Raw genomic sequence first — 15,864 nt, 5'->3', positions numbered from 1 at the left:
CCGTTAAGGCTGTTGGCTGGTACGAGCCTCAATGAGAACTGACAATTGCCTTGTTGCCACATGATTCGTCCTTTAGGGGGCATTTACGTTATCGCAACAATGTACTGTACTCGGTAAATTGAGAATGATGATGCAAAATTAGAGACAAAGTAAGAAAAGAGAGATATAGAGAGAGAGAGAGAGAGAGAGAGAGAGAGAGAGAGAGTGAGTGAGTGAGTGAGTGAGTGAATGCGTGCGTGTGTGTGTGCATGCGTGCACACAGAAACACACACTCACACGCACACAACTACAAAACCTGTAATTTTAGATACAGTAGAGCGTCGATTATCCGAACGTCGGTCAACCAAACCACCGCTTAACCGAACTGTGTACTCGCTCGCACCTGTTACTCTCCCACCCTACCGTCCATCATCCCCCTCACTCCCAAACCAAGTTTCCCACAGTAGTCGCCGCACTGAGCCACCGCTGGCGGAACATTGCTTCTAATGGGGCCTTCATAAGGTACTGCTGACCAGCCAAGCTGCCAGTCGCTGTGTTTCAACAATCAGCACACTTCTGTCGGTGTATGTATTGTTCATGCAAAATGCGTATGTAATATGTACATATTTTTGTTTAATAAACTGTACCACATACTATATATTCCTACTAAAGTTGCCTTTGTACGTTACTTTGTAATACTTAAAGAGATGCCTGTTTTTATGAATAAATTTACTGTACAGTACTTCTTTTTGGCAAATAAACATGTACAGTTCGATTATCCGAACAAACCAGTTTTCCGAACACCCATGTCCCCCAATTACTTCGGATAATCGACGCTCTACTGTAATGTTATCTTAAATAGAGGTTGTTTATTAGGGCATTGTGATATGAACAAAGGATAAAATTTCGAAATGAAAGGGGTCTTCATTTTTCCCTTCGAATCAGGGTAGAACACCACTAAAATATATTTGCACTCAGACAACATCTTCTGTTGGCACAAACCGGAAATGACAGCAATAATCATGATTAAGAGGGTAATGGGTCACGGAGACTTCGCCTTTGGTGCCCTGGGTTCGCTGTATCGAGTAAGTTGTGTGTCTCAATGAATAAGGAAAGACATCTGGTACCGTTCATCAAAAGGAAGGAAGCGGTGGAGTGGACCAAATCAAGCAGAAAAAAGAATTAAAAATGTAATGATTCGTGTGTTATGGGTTGCTATCTTCCGTCATCACGCTGCATCTCCTCCAGACGCCTCTGGCACACTGCCAAAGGGCCAGTGGCACGCATGGAGAGCGTCAATATCCATATCTAATCTTTAGTCCCATTTTTGGAGATACTCTGGACAACTGGGGACCTTAACCTCTGCTGGTTACGCTGTCTTTCTTTGTCCCAACACCTTGCTTCTGAGGACTACTTTTGAGGTGTCCTACATTACTGTCTGGTGGTCCTATAGGGCTGCTGTCATGACGGAGCTCCATTTCTCGTAGCTTAACGTCTCCAAAATTATCTGTGTGTCACACATTTTCTTTGGAGGCACATAGTGGTTCAAACCTAATTTAAACTGTATGCCATAGCTGTGCATAAACTGGACTTTAAAATAAAATTAATAGTCAATGTACATTCTTGGGTGATTCATCACCATTAGCAAGCTCTCATCTTCCGAGGGAAGCAGAGGTGATGAGACGTTACCTTCAGCACAGACAAGATGTAGTTGTCGGAAGGGGGGGGGGGGGGACCGCCGTGAAAGAGCTTGTTCTAGAATATAACAAGAAATTGGGGGCCACAATATCCATTTCCACAGTCAGCAATGGAAGTATCTGCCAGATTCCGAAGAAAATGCGTGACAAACTGAGAGAATTTTGGGGAAGTTAAGCAGCGAGAATTGGGGTTCCAGAGGATGAAAGAGTTTCGGAAGAAAGTGGAGTCATTTTAAACAGCTACAGAGAGGAAGTTTTTTTTACACTTCGTCATGCAAATGTGAGAACTATACTAAGTACCACGGTGCCGTGAAAATTCTGAAAATAGAGACACTGCTGCACATGAGAGGAACAAACGCTAAGACCATCCAGAAGAACTTGATGGCACTGCCAGGCATCCTGAGAGAGAAACAAAGGACTTAAAAATATGCGTGAACAGGGCAGGGTTGGCATTTTGCCTGGTTTTTTTTCGAAAAACCCAACCTGGGTGGGTTTTTCGGTTGTTTTTTTTTCAGATAAAACCCAATAAAACCTGGGCAAAACTGTTTTTTTTTTTCAAGTTATGTTTGTAAATACATATATTTCAAAAATGAAATACATTTTTCCCTCATAATAATATATTGGAACATTCAATTTGTATTGTTTTAGTTCACTGAATAAAAAATATTTAATATTGTCTATTAACATTGTTAAAAATTGACAATCAAGATCTCCCACCCTGAAATGATTAAACTAAAGACATACGTAACCCGTGCCGCAACAGACTATTTAGGGCCCAGGCCAACCTACGGACTGCCGGCCGCAATCCCACCGGATCGTACTTTTATGGGGTGACGTGTGGTCAGCACGACAAACCTCCAGTCGTCGTCGTAGGTTTTCATAACCGGGTTATGCTACTCATTCGTAGCTCCACAATTTAATCATGATGGTGAGTGTTCACCAGTGAGTCTCATATGCAGGCCGAAATCTCAGGAGAAAAGCTGTTACATTTCTCCAAGAAGACTCAAACCTACACATGTCCCATAGCTGGAGCCCAAAGCATGGCATGACAGTGCGGAACAAATGATTAAATTATATAAAATACTATGTTCTGAAAAATTTGACCAACAGTTTGACTCTACTTTTGCTGGATGGCATAATAGTTAATATATCTATGATCAGTTTCCAGGATTGTGGATTGCAATACTATACTAATACCTAATAACTATGGTGGTTCAGTCAATCTCCATGGTGGAGTTGTTCTGTCATGCAGAACAGCCGGGTTCGAATCTTGGGGTGGGTGATCTAAGGTGATCCGGTCTTGTCCCTGCAAAAAGCAGGTCTGGAACTCACACATCCTCAAATCAATGGGTCCTGGAGAGTTCAGGCAGCCAGTTTGGTTGTGATCACATCATCTCCAAAATCGCCGAGATCAAGAATATGTTGAGCCCTACCCCCATATCCCCTGAATGTGCCTTCATGGCACAGTGCTATATGCACGAGGAACTTTTACCTTTACCTACTATACAACATACGGTAGCTGAACACACACACTTTTAATTCTGCTTCAATAAAGTTTGTTCACAGTTGTGCTTTCTCATAATTTTTGTGGATGTTTCAAGTTTAAATATCTCCTCCGTGTATTAACTATGCCAAAAATTATAAGGCTGACATATTTAATTGTCTTGATTGATTTCATCCAAATGGAATACCATATCCATCCCCCAAAATATCTGGTTGCTATGAAACTGACAGCTCCCACGGACAAAACATTAGTGGCCCCCATTTAGATCCCAACATACATGTGCACTATATTGTTAAAAAAAATATTTGTCAAGCCATAGCTTAAGAAATGCCCTAAAATATTTAAATCTCCATTCTTTATGTCCAAAAATGTAGTTTAGGCAGAAATTTGAAAGTGGCATCAGAATTTGGAGCTACCTCAGAATATGAAAAATCAATTTTTCACCCACCATCTTAAAATGCTTTCAACAAATGTAAATGAAAAATAAAAATCATTCCTTGGGTGTATCTATTTGCAACATGAATTTGAGCATAAAAACTCTAAATTTGCTACAGATATCATGGTCTCAATATTAGTGACTTTTCCCACCCTTCCTAAACCACACACTATATTACAGAGTAATGCTCAAGTAATGTCCTAACATAGCTGAGACTTGGTTTTCTTAATCTACGAAAATCCAACCTCAAATATTTGAATAACGTAAAGCTCTTGCAATGCATGTTAAATTAGTCTGTCATCTACCATCTTTTAACATGGTGACATTTTTTTCTCAAATACAATATGACACCAACCCTTTAAGTTATCTTGAAACTCTAAAAATTGCAAGTCAAAAGTTTTTCATTTATGGCAAAATGTATGTTTGCGATTTTACCACCACTCCTCTCATAACTAACTCTCTAGCCTTCTTGAACCCGAAGGTTCATGGCTGCAGCAACACAGGCATTCCATCTGCCCCTCTCCTGAGCAAGATCTATATAATCTTTTCGGCTATCAATTTCCTTTACGTCCATCTCAACATTATCCCTCCATCTTCATCTTACCATCAGGTTTCCCAACAAGAATCATGTAAATAAACTCATTTTTCCTCTCCCATTCATGCCACATGGCCTGCCTACCTAAGTCTTCTTGATTTAATCATTCTAATAATATCTGGACATGAATACAAATTATATAGTTCTAAATTATGTAACCTTCTCCACTCACCTGTCTCCTCATCCCTTTTAGGTCCAAAGATTTTCCTAAGGATCTTATTTTCAAATACTCTCAATTTATGTTCCTCTTTCAATGTAAGGGACCAAGTTTCGCATCCATATAACACTACAGGCAAAATTACTGTTTTGTATATTTTAACTTTTAGTTTCTTAGATATTAAACGAGAAGACAAAAGTTTATGAAGAGAAAAGTTACATGCATTTCCTGAATTAAGCCTGCTTTTTATTTCTTCTTTAATATCATTTTCATTTGTTAGTATTACTCCTAAGTACTTGAATATGAAATCTGGTTCAAACGAGTTATCAATAATTAAGATTTTGATTATTACCTAACACTTGGTTTCGGCCTGTAAACATATACAGTATTTAGTTCTTTCTTTGCTAACTTCCAAACCTATCTCATTAGCTGCATTGAAAAATATTTTAGCATTATCTTATTTGTATTTACATCATCCCCCAGTAAGTCTACATCATCTACATATGCTAACAGCTGAGTCACACAGTTTAATTTTAGTCCTTCTAAACGAACTATCTACAATTCCTGAGTTTAGTTCCTTATGCTATGAAACTGCATTGTAGACAGTTTTGGGGAAAAAGATAGCATGATATAGAGCGTGCGTGCAATATGAGGAAAATCAGTTTTTCATTCACCATCTTGAAACACATTGTTCAATTTCACTCACATGTAATACCATTGCAGTCTGTCAAGTTTTCTAATTGCAGAAACATGTTATCATGGTCACTAAATAGATGACTTGTCTATCTTTACCCATCCACCCTTCCCATGCTCTTCCTAAATCGTTCATTATGTTTCGATAATTTTATTGTAAATTTACAGTGCAAGTAATGTCACAATGCTCCTGAAAGTTTTATGCACAAAGCTCGAAATTGTCGTCTATAAAAACAAGCTAGAAAAGCAGTTTGGATACGTAAGAAATTGATCCTGCAGTCACATCATTCGGGCCATGATTGTTTATTTTCTCCCATCCGCATCTTGAACATCAATTTGATTTATATTTTGTTAGTGTCGCTTTCCTTCCGCTTTTAGTTAATCACGTTGAAGAAGATAAATGATGATATGGGAAAATTGATAAAGTGACACTCACAAAGAATACCCCCACTCGGGTGGGAATTTGAACCAGGGTTATCTTGGTGAACATCAACGTTGCTGTTACGTTAAGCTAGGGAAAGAGGTAATGAAACCTCCATCCACTCCCCTCTGCTTTCAAATGAATATGAGCTTTTCCCCAAGCGAAGGGATTGAGGTAGGAGTTTTTTTAGATTAATTATGGGATACTGAGTATCTCTAATATATTTTCCAGAATTTTTTAAGGCCATTCTCTTTTCAAATTGGACACTGCACTGCGTTAATAATTAAAATGCAAGGCTTTCCTGTAAACATTTCTTTTCACTCGGCAAGTCAGAAAATTCCTTGCATCCGATGAAAAACTTTAGTGGTCAGCAACACTGCAGAGTGCTGTTTTCCCGAACCTTTACTTTGGCTGTATTGCCACACTTGATCGGCTCTGAAGCTGATCTTGAACTCAAATGAGTGTGCCAGTATCTCTGAACAAAAGTGTACCATGAAAAAAGAAATAGTGACCACTCAATTTGTATCAATCCTTCTAGATGAAACAACAGACTCAGTTAATAAATCACAGTTATCTACGTGCCTCAGTAAATGATAAAGGGGAGCCACAAGAAATATTCATAGAATTTTCTGATGTAAGTGCAGATCGCTCTGCTGAAGCACTGTCTGAGCATGTCAAAATTGCAAGAGACTTTAATTTTGAATCAAAATTGGTTGGTCAGATATATGATGGAGCAGCAGTTATGGCAGGACAAATAAGCAGACTACAAAAGCGAGTGCAGGAAAAATATCCACAGGCTACTTTCACCCATTGTTACAGCCATGTCTTAAATTTGGTTTTACAACAGTCTGATTGTGCCATTAAAGATAGACGTATACTTTTTAAAATGTTATCTGGCAAATCTGTATATTTTTCAACATCTTCAAAAAGGACTCGTGCACATAAGAAATTCATGGCAAAGAAGATCCCCAGAGCTGCACCTACATGATGGAACTTTTGTTCAAGACTTCTTAACACAGTGCAAGAAATGAGAAATGAGTTGGCTATGTTTTTTGAAGACATTATAGAGAATTGTGATGATTGGGACCCCTTATGTGTATCACAGGCTCATGGGTTCATTAAATTTCTGTCAGATTTTTTCAAGGATATTGTCCCACTCAGACATACTTTTTTCCTTACTGTGATAAAGAAATTGCATAATTTCATTTTCTGCTTACTTCACACAGAAATGATTTTGAAACAGAATGCGAAAAGTTCAATATACAAGAGACATATTAATTTCATAGAAAGAGGAAGTGTATTGACAAATGTGAAATGAAGCGATTGTACTATGAGATTGTAGATAACATATCCAATCAAATATCCGAAAGGTTTGGTTCTCTTGCTAAGCTCGAATTCATGACCCTTCTGAATGAAGAGAAATTTCCCTCACACAAATCTAATTTTCCTGAAATTTTTTTAAATAAACTTAATGTCAGTCCATACAACAAATTATTTGACTTTGTAAAGCTAAAGAATGAGTTGATTGCTCTCTATTCTTCCCCCGAGTTTGAAAATATACCTGTACAAGAACTAGAACCATATATGAACAGGAACAATATTCATAACATTATGAGTGAAACTTACAAGTTGGCTACACTCATTTTGTCAATACCATCTTCAACTGCATCAGTGGAACGATCATTTTCAGCATTAAGAAGAATTAATAATTATATTAGAGCAACCCAACCGCAAGAAAGATTAGGTGCACTTGGTATATTATCCATTGAAAAAGAGCTGCTTCTGAAGATTAAAGCATTGCCCTCATTTTACGAAGATGTTATAAGGGAATTTACCACTCAAAACAGAAGAGCAGAATTTACATTTAAATAATTTTAATTAAGTGTGGTCTCTTGTTCCTGAATCTCTGATTGTAATTTAGGCCTCTACTATAATGTTATTTGCATAAGCCAAACAAAACTAAATCTCCAATGTAAATATAAACTGTTTATAAATATCAAGTGATTTTATAATTTTATGAAGACTTCCACATCAGATATCAAAACCTGTTGAGTTTTAAACTTTTATTATCCATATTTCATTATTTTATATGTTATGCAATATTTAGTAATGTTAATGTGCAAATCATAAACTACTGAATACGTATAATGCTATCCCCCATTCCATAATATGTATGTTTTAAAAAATTTGTGTACAGCATGTAATTTATGAAAATTCAGGATACGTCACTGCTGCCATATCTAATATTATTTGATAAAGTGGGTCTTTTTAATTTCTTATCATCATAATACAGTTATAAACTGCAAATTAGGTGAAAATAATATGTCATGAATGATAAATAACTACAATAAACTAACATGTTTAGAATCTTCGTCATGACTGGCATTACAGGCACACGAGTGCTTAAAAACTTGGGGTCTGGGCTGTTTTAGGTTCTGGAATTAATGTAGTATCTGCCCCCAAAAGAACACGTTCTGTGCTGGAATTGAAATATTCTTCCATTTTTTCTTGCTTTCCAACCCCATTTTACTTCACATTTTGTGCCACTTTTGGCTAATTTGTGAAGATGGGGATGAGTGATGATATGATGAAATTGATGAATGGACACTCACAAACATTCATGCTCAGGCAGGGTTTCTAACCTGGGACCCTGGCATCATAGTGTGATGTGCTATCCACTCTGCCACTGGAGCCAGCTGGACCTGTTGATTACAAGGCAATAGTGTAACCACTATGCTACTGCAGATGGAGTGCAAGGAGTGACCCTTTCAAAAGACAGCCAAATGTCAACCTCGATGCAGTGGACTGCATTTTGCAGAATCTGGCATCTGGACTCAGAGCAAGTATTATCCTGGCTTGCGTTCTGTCTGTGTCTGGTTGCGATTGTCATTTTACTCATCTCATCTTATCACCATTCATCCTCATCTTCATGATCAGTCAAAAATGGCAGGAAAGTGGAAATAAAATAAACTCAATCAATCAATGCTACGAAGATATCCAAACATTAAAGTTTGCTTAAGCCAACTTTATTCTATTACAAGTAATTGGAAGAGTACATATGATTACAGTGGGATCTTATAATCACTGAAATGTGCTTCCACCAAGGATTGAACCCAGGACCCATTGATTACAAGCTGACTGTATTAGTCAGTATGTTATGAGGGAGGTCCATAACAAAGCTAAGTTAGTAAACCTGGATAATAAATTTGGAAACTGCTTGACAACCATAATTCTGTTTTGGGTTTTAGGGTATGATCTAGTATTCATGTTTCTTTTCTTTCCCTCTGTATTAATTATAATGATGAGGATGAATGATGCATACATGTGTTACATAAGGAGCCTCCTGAATGGCGGAGTGGCATCACCGCCTTGTAATCAAGGGGTCCTGGGTTCGATACCCGGTGGAGGCTCATAGTGGTCCCGATTAGCCTTACTGTGCATAAAGTGGACTTAAGAAGTTTGGTTGCAGCAAGATAGTGCAAGTGCACACACACCCTCTCTTCATCACTCGAAGTTTTTGGAACACATCTTTGGGTCATTCCACGCCAAACAACAAAAAAAAAGTGTCATTTCTGACCCGACCATCTCGGATTTTTCTGAAACTCTACTATTTCGTAGTCCTCATGAAGATATGAAATGCTGAGAAATTATAGCTTGCTGTGTGGCGTAGTTATGGAGTTTTGGGGGCTCGAAAATACAAAAAATTGTTGATTTTTAGTCTGCGCTCGAGACTTTCATGGATAATTGCTCTTACCCTAAGTGACGTAGAGAACTGGTTGTAGTCTTGTTTGAAAGGACATGAAATAAGCTTTCCAACGGTGTATCACATCACTATATTTAGAATAAATATTTTGAATGTCATCCACTTTGACCTATGGACCTTGAACTTTTGAAGATGCATATCTGGGATTTCCTTGGAACTGAAATATATTGTTAACACAAGGTTACACTATAACATAACCAAATTTGAAGTTGGACGATTATGGGATAATTAAAGAAAAACAATTTCATTAAAGTGTACTTTTTCAGCTGGTCATTTCTAGTGGGAGTTTGCAACACTACACCCTTGCATTGCGGACTTGCTAATCTGCAATACTTCTGCAACTAGAAAGTGAAGAATGCGTGCAGCAGTGTTGTTTGAAACAAGTGTGGTAGAATGTTGAATAGATAGTGTGTTTAGTGTGACAGTTCTAATTTGAGCTGACTTTTTTTTTTAAGTAAGATACCTTGATCACCGGCATCATGGCATCATCCCGATTGACTGTCCATATTTTGAAATTAATAAGTATCACCTGGAAATTAACAAAAAAAAGAAGGAACAAACGGTGGATATCCACAGACATATCAACACTTGAAACATCAATGAAGTCTGCAGAATTCATAGGAATTCTAGTCGAAAAAATGTGCACCTGATCGGAAATTCTTTCATGCCAACAAGTTTAATTTCTCAAGCATTTAAAAGAAACAGTTCTTGATAGGCACTACATTGTACTTTGTGATTTTGCAGAAAATTACTCCTGTGTGTTGCAAGATGCCTCGCAAGGTTTTCACTGGAACAATGGTCAAGCAACAACAATACACCCATTCACTATTTATTATGGAATCCCAATACTTCGACAATCATAACTGAAAGTTTACTTACTCCAGAAAGTACTTATTACATTTTTGAAGAATAAATTTGGTTCTGACAACCTGTTCAAGATATTCAAGATATTTTACTTTTCTGATGGAGCATCAGCACACTACAAAAATTGCAAAAACTTCATCAATGTTGCCTACCATGAGGATGATTTTTCTATGTTGTGTGACTGATTTGCTAAAGTTAAGTTAATTCCATTCCAAGAATCAAAAAGTTTCATGTAGTACTTCCTTTTACAAAAGATGTCATACATATGAAATATTATTCTGCATGTGATAAATTTATAGAACATAGTTTCATAATACGTATGTTAAAATGCCTTAGAATTCACAGATATTACTGGATATTTTACTTGTGTATATAATAACAACTGGTGGCTAGTGTGTGTTCAGAAAGTGTCTGAAGACACCGGTGATTTACAAATTAACTTTCTTCTTTTTTTTACGTCCCCATTCGGTTCAACTGGACATTTGTTGGGTCCCAACGTGCAATGTTCTAACAAAAGTGGATCCTTCCACTGCTACAAGAAGAATGTACACTTTAACAACAGACGAAAGCCAGCTTGCCAAGCAAAGACTGAATGAATGAATGAATACTGAAGAACAACCTGTGAACTATGGTGCATGTAAGTTATTTCTCAGGAAACAAAAATTCTTGACCATTTTTCACTACTGTGGATAATCATATACATACAACAGTGTTGCAAATTCCCACTAGAAATGACCAGCTGAAAAAATACACTTTAATTAAATTGTTTTTCTTTAATTATCCCATAATCGTCCCAACTTCAAATATGGTTATGTTATAGTGTAACCTTGAGTTAACAATATATTTCAGTTCCAAGGAAATCGCAGATATGCATCTTCAAAAGTTCAAGGTCCAAAGGTCAAAGTGGATTACCTTGAAAAGATTTTATTCTAAATATAGTGATGTGATACACCGTTGGAAAGCATATTTCATGTCCTTTCAAACAAGACTACAACCAGTTCTCTACGTCACTTAGGGTAAGAGCAATTATCCATGAAAGTCTTGAGCGCAGACTAAAAATTGACAATTTTTTGTATTTTCGAGCCCCCAAAACTCCATAACTACGCCACACAGGAAGCTACAATTTCTCAGGATTTCATATCTTCATGAAGACTACCAAATAGTAGAGTTTCAGAAAATTCTGAGATGGTCGGGTTGTGAACTTTGTTGATTTGGCATGGAATGACCCCTTTGTCAATTGCTTGATCTTGTATGGATTCTGGCCTGCTCATTCTCCGGACCTGCCTCTTCCACACAATTCTCTGTGGGGGTGCATTGACATGAAAAGTACGCAGAAACAATCCACACACAAATGAGGAGTTGAAGGACGTAAAACCACCACCCACATGCAACACATCTTACCAACTCCCCTGCAAAAGATCTTCGATAATATGAGGAAACATGTCCAGACATGTCTTGAGACCTATGGAAGACATTTCCAACATAGAGTGAAGCAAGAAGTGCAACATGGATAGAATGACCATACGTCCCACTTTGACTGGGATAGTCCCATTTCAGAGGTGAGTCCTGGTCGTCCCATTATTAAAAAGCCACCATTTGTCCAAAGTCTAGGAGTTATCTTGAAAACCAAGCATTTCATGTTAATAAAAGATGTATTGCATTGTGTGTGTTCCATTATTTGTAGAATAAGTATGCAGTTTCTCTACGGAATTGCAACAAGAATTAAAAGGTCCTACATATTAACACAAAAGAAAAATCTTGAGTTCTGTCTGATATGTAGGGTAAAGTTTTCGGGGAGATGTATAAATGATTGATGAAGAATAAAGATGCTCTCAAGAATATTGGTTCTTCTGCTAAATACTTCTGACATTACGAAACTTCAGCATTGGACTAACATCAAAGGCTGATCAGAAAGGATGAGAAACGTTATATATGTAAATCATACCAAGATTATAATAATTAATACCTTTTGACAACAGAACATCATATTTCAGTTATTCTTTATAATGTATCATTTATGTGATCCATCATTTAATAAACAATAATTTTATAATTAGGCCTAACCGATTTACAGTAGGTGGTGGGAGGGTGTAAACTGATCTCCTTGGGATATCCCATTTTTGGGTCAAAATATTATGGTCACCCTATGGTGGTTGGTGTTTTAGCTGCACATTGACTTTACAGACACCCTGTATATATTCCTTTTCTATGGGATAGATGGAATAATTCTGTTCATTAACACTAAAAATTCCTGTAAAATCTTTAAAGCTTTGCAGCCAGAGAAAAGCTAAAACCCATGATGGGATTGAAGTCTGGGTTCAGGGTTTCCACATAAACTCCAAATGTATATTCTCTGAATTCTTTTCTCAGACTATTGGGTAAACAGTTCACTACTATTTTAAATTTTAAATGGCCTCCACCATTTCTCCTCATAGCCATATCATCCTCACCTTACTTATATTATTTTTATTAGGAATGGGGCAGATTAATTGGTACCTTATCAAATGGGTGCATAGTTTTATCATAAAATTATTTTAGGAGTAAAAACATAATATACCATAACTTTCTAAAGTAAATGTATAAATATGCATTGTCAAAGGAAATACCCATTGCAATCTCAGTGTTGCACACAATAATGAAGAAGGTGAACATTTGCAATTTTACATTGAATCAGCAGAATGTCGGTATCGGAATAAATTTCATATCAGTTCATCCCGAATTATTATTATTATAATTACTACATGTACTACTACTTTTTGATGCCAATAACAGAACTAATTCAAGAATAAAATGACATATATTTGTATATAATTAAAGCTAATTAAAGGTAAAGCTTACAGGTTCTCTGGGATGTAAACATAGCTTTAAGTATATTACAAATCACAAAATAAAATTTCAAACAAATCATGTTGAGAACATCTCAATATTTTCACACATTAATGTGTAATGCAAAATAAACACACATCTAGAGCCTATACCTTCAAAGTAGTTTGTGTAAAGTACATTACTGCAGTTGTAATAATTAGTACTTACTAGTTGTGATTATTATCAGCATGCAGAATCATGAAGTGTATGAATGCTGTATAACCCAGGATAGAACCAACAAATAACTACTCTTTCACAACCACATATCTGAAAGCATATTAGTCTGCAAGTCTGCACAATGACTAAAAGACGCAATCAATAAGCTTGTTCATTACATGAATGTAAAAAGGGGCCTCCCCGATGGCACAGTGGTAGCGTTGTCGCCTTGTAATCAAGGGGTCCCAGGTTCGATACCCGGTGGAGGCACAAGTGGTTTGGATCCCTAAACTGTAGGTCTAGTCGTGATTAGCCTTACTGTGCATAAAGTGGACTTAAAACATCAAACCAAACCAAATTAATGTAAAAAAAAGTAAAGTATTTAGTTTCATTTGAGATCCCTCTCTCTCTCTCTCTTTCCCCGAAAACAATTTGATATTGTTTGCTTTAGTAGTAAAGAAGATATTTTTCCTTTCAAAATCACACAGATCATCCCCGCACATGTTACTTCCCTGAAGGAAAGCCTCTATTGCTAATGCAACCTTTCAACATTTCCAATAAGACAACTGTTCAAAATCTTTCATGAATGCTCTCTTTCAGTGACAATTGTATCAACTTTCAGATCTTGCTTGCATCTGAACTCTGCAGTTTAAAATGATACATAACACATGGCATTAACTATCGGGTGACCATGTACAGAATTATATTTTATGAAGTAATGTGCATTAGAAAACTTGGAAAAACTGAACCTACAGATGTATTTCATGAGAGTAATTCTGCTGATAGTACCTGTAGAAATATAGCCTACTATTATTTTCAATTCTTACTTAAGTACTTTCATTACTGAACTAATATGAATATCGACACAGTGATAAAAAAAAACCTGTGCTCAAGTGATAACGAATGCTCAGAGTCTATAATGTTAAAATTTCATACACCTAATAGTTTCTGTGAAAAGGAATATGAAGTTACGATCATCAGGCTAGCATTGATTTAACTGAAACTCCCCTTAAGGCACCCCCAAATAAATTAATCTGTGCACATCTATGCTATTAATGGCTGCGGTGGCTCAGTCGGTAACGCATCTGACTACCATGCTGAAGGTCCTAGGTTCTAACGTTGGAAGCAGCCCCGGTGCCCACCCAGCGTCGAATGACATGGGTACCTGGGGGAAACCCTGGGGGGTAAAGGTGGTCAGGGGCGTGATGGTGATCACATCACCCCCACTCACGACCCGATCAAGAGAGTGAGGGGCATTACCCCCACACCCCCTATATGCCTTCATGGCATGGTGCTAAGCACAGGGGAGCACTTTACCTTTTTTACCTTTTTACATCTATGCTTACATCACAAGTATAATTATTATTTTGTATTTTGGCCAGATAAGACTTTCATGTTGTTGTTTTCAATTCAAGTGGTAACCTCGCTACACGTCCCTGGAAGTTACATCAGAGCGTTTGGTTCCATACATACAGGTTAGGTTTTCAGCGCTCCTAGTGGAAGCGTTGTCGCCTTGTAATCAGGGGGTCCCAGGTTCGATATCCGGTGGAGGCACATAGTGGTTCAGATCCCACTTTAAACTGTAGTTCCAGTCCCGATTAGCCTTACTGTGCATAAAGTTAACTTCGAACACCAAATCAACTAACCTTTGCCAAAGAGAAGGGGGGTGCAAGTAACGCTGTGTTCCTTTAGTTATAGCTGCAATCTCCCCCGTACGAATCCATGGATGTTCTGCCTTTCGTTTCAGAAAATCTGCTAGTGCTAAATTATAAGGGAAAGTTGCTTGTTTTTATATCTACCAGCACCCAACAGTTGTTGAAGTTGTTTTAAAACACCCTGTGTATATATATATATTGGGAGGGGCGTGTGTGCATGTATACTGCCCACCCTAATTTATCAATATACAGCTTCTACCCAGCCGGTCGAAAATTTCTGACGCCGCTCCTGGTCCCAGGTTCGATGTCCGGTGGAGGTACATATTCGTTTGGATCCCACTTTAAACTGTAAGTCCAGTCCAGTCTCGACTAGCCTTTCTGTGTACAAAGTGGACTTAAAACAAACTTAGACAATATGCTACGAACAACTTACCTACCAAGGTTTTAAACTCCCGGACATATTTAACGTGAGCTCTTCTACTAGAAACTCAGTTAATCTGTGACTCAGTCTTAATAATTATCCCACGCCATATTGTGAAGGATGGAATGCCTATTAAACGAAAAATGTAAATATTTATCTTAATATAAACTGAACATAATTCAGTATTCTGAACATAACTAAATAACATATGATCATGTGCGATCATGTACTAATCGGAAAACATCCATCAAAAATTATTTGAAGTTCGTCTTACCATAGTCTTACCATAGAGGAGTTAAGGAGTAGAGGATTACCCCACATTTAAACCTCGCTGCGCTTTGAAATTGCATTTCCATCGGTGGCCAGTAGATGGCGCGGCCGTCTTCTTTTGCTGCTCGCAGTAAATAGGGGGGGAGATTCATTGTCCCACTGGAGTGTCCTTCACCACAGAAAGGACAGGGGTGGGTTGTGAAACAGGTTTTCTCAAAACGAGGGGGGAATATATGTCTTTTTCTGATTTCATGCAGTTCGTGAATTTACGGAATGAGGACTTTGCCAGGCAGCTACATACCCTACCAGGGCGCGAAATCATTGAAGATTGATTTTTTTTTTGGGGGGGAAGAAGATTGTGGTCTACACAGACATACACAAACTATAC

At 37.5% G+C, this 15,864-nt stretch overlaps 1 protein-coding gene across 4 annotated transcripts in view; it reads right to left on the bottom strand.

Moving 5' to 3' along the window:
- LOC145979339 (phospholipid-transporting ATPase ABCA3-like) overlaps window positions 1-15,321 on the bottom strand; it is a 193,487-nt gene extending 178,166 nt beyond the window's left edge. For all 4 annotated transcript variants that reach the window (XR_014440776.1, XM_083112199.1, XM_083112200.1 and 1 more), the window contains exon 1: window positions 15,219-15,321. The gene's annotated coding sequence lies outside the window, so the exon portion shown is untranslated. The remainder of the gene's footprint in view (window positions 1-15,218) is intronic.
- Window positions 15,322-15,864: the final 543 nt, after the last annotated feature.

This window comes from Lepisma saccharinum, chromosome 26 (genome assembly GCF_977018435.1).
Source record: "Lepisma saccharinum chromosome 26, izLepSacc3.1, whole genome shotgun sequence".
NCBI lineage: Eukaryota > Metazoa > Arthropoda > Insecta > Zygentoma > Lepismatidae > Lepisma > Lepisma saccharinum.
Note: the sequence above shows the minus strand (reverse complement) of the source record. Positions and strands in the feature narration are given on the sequence as shown.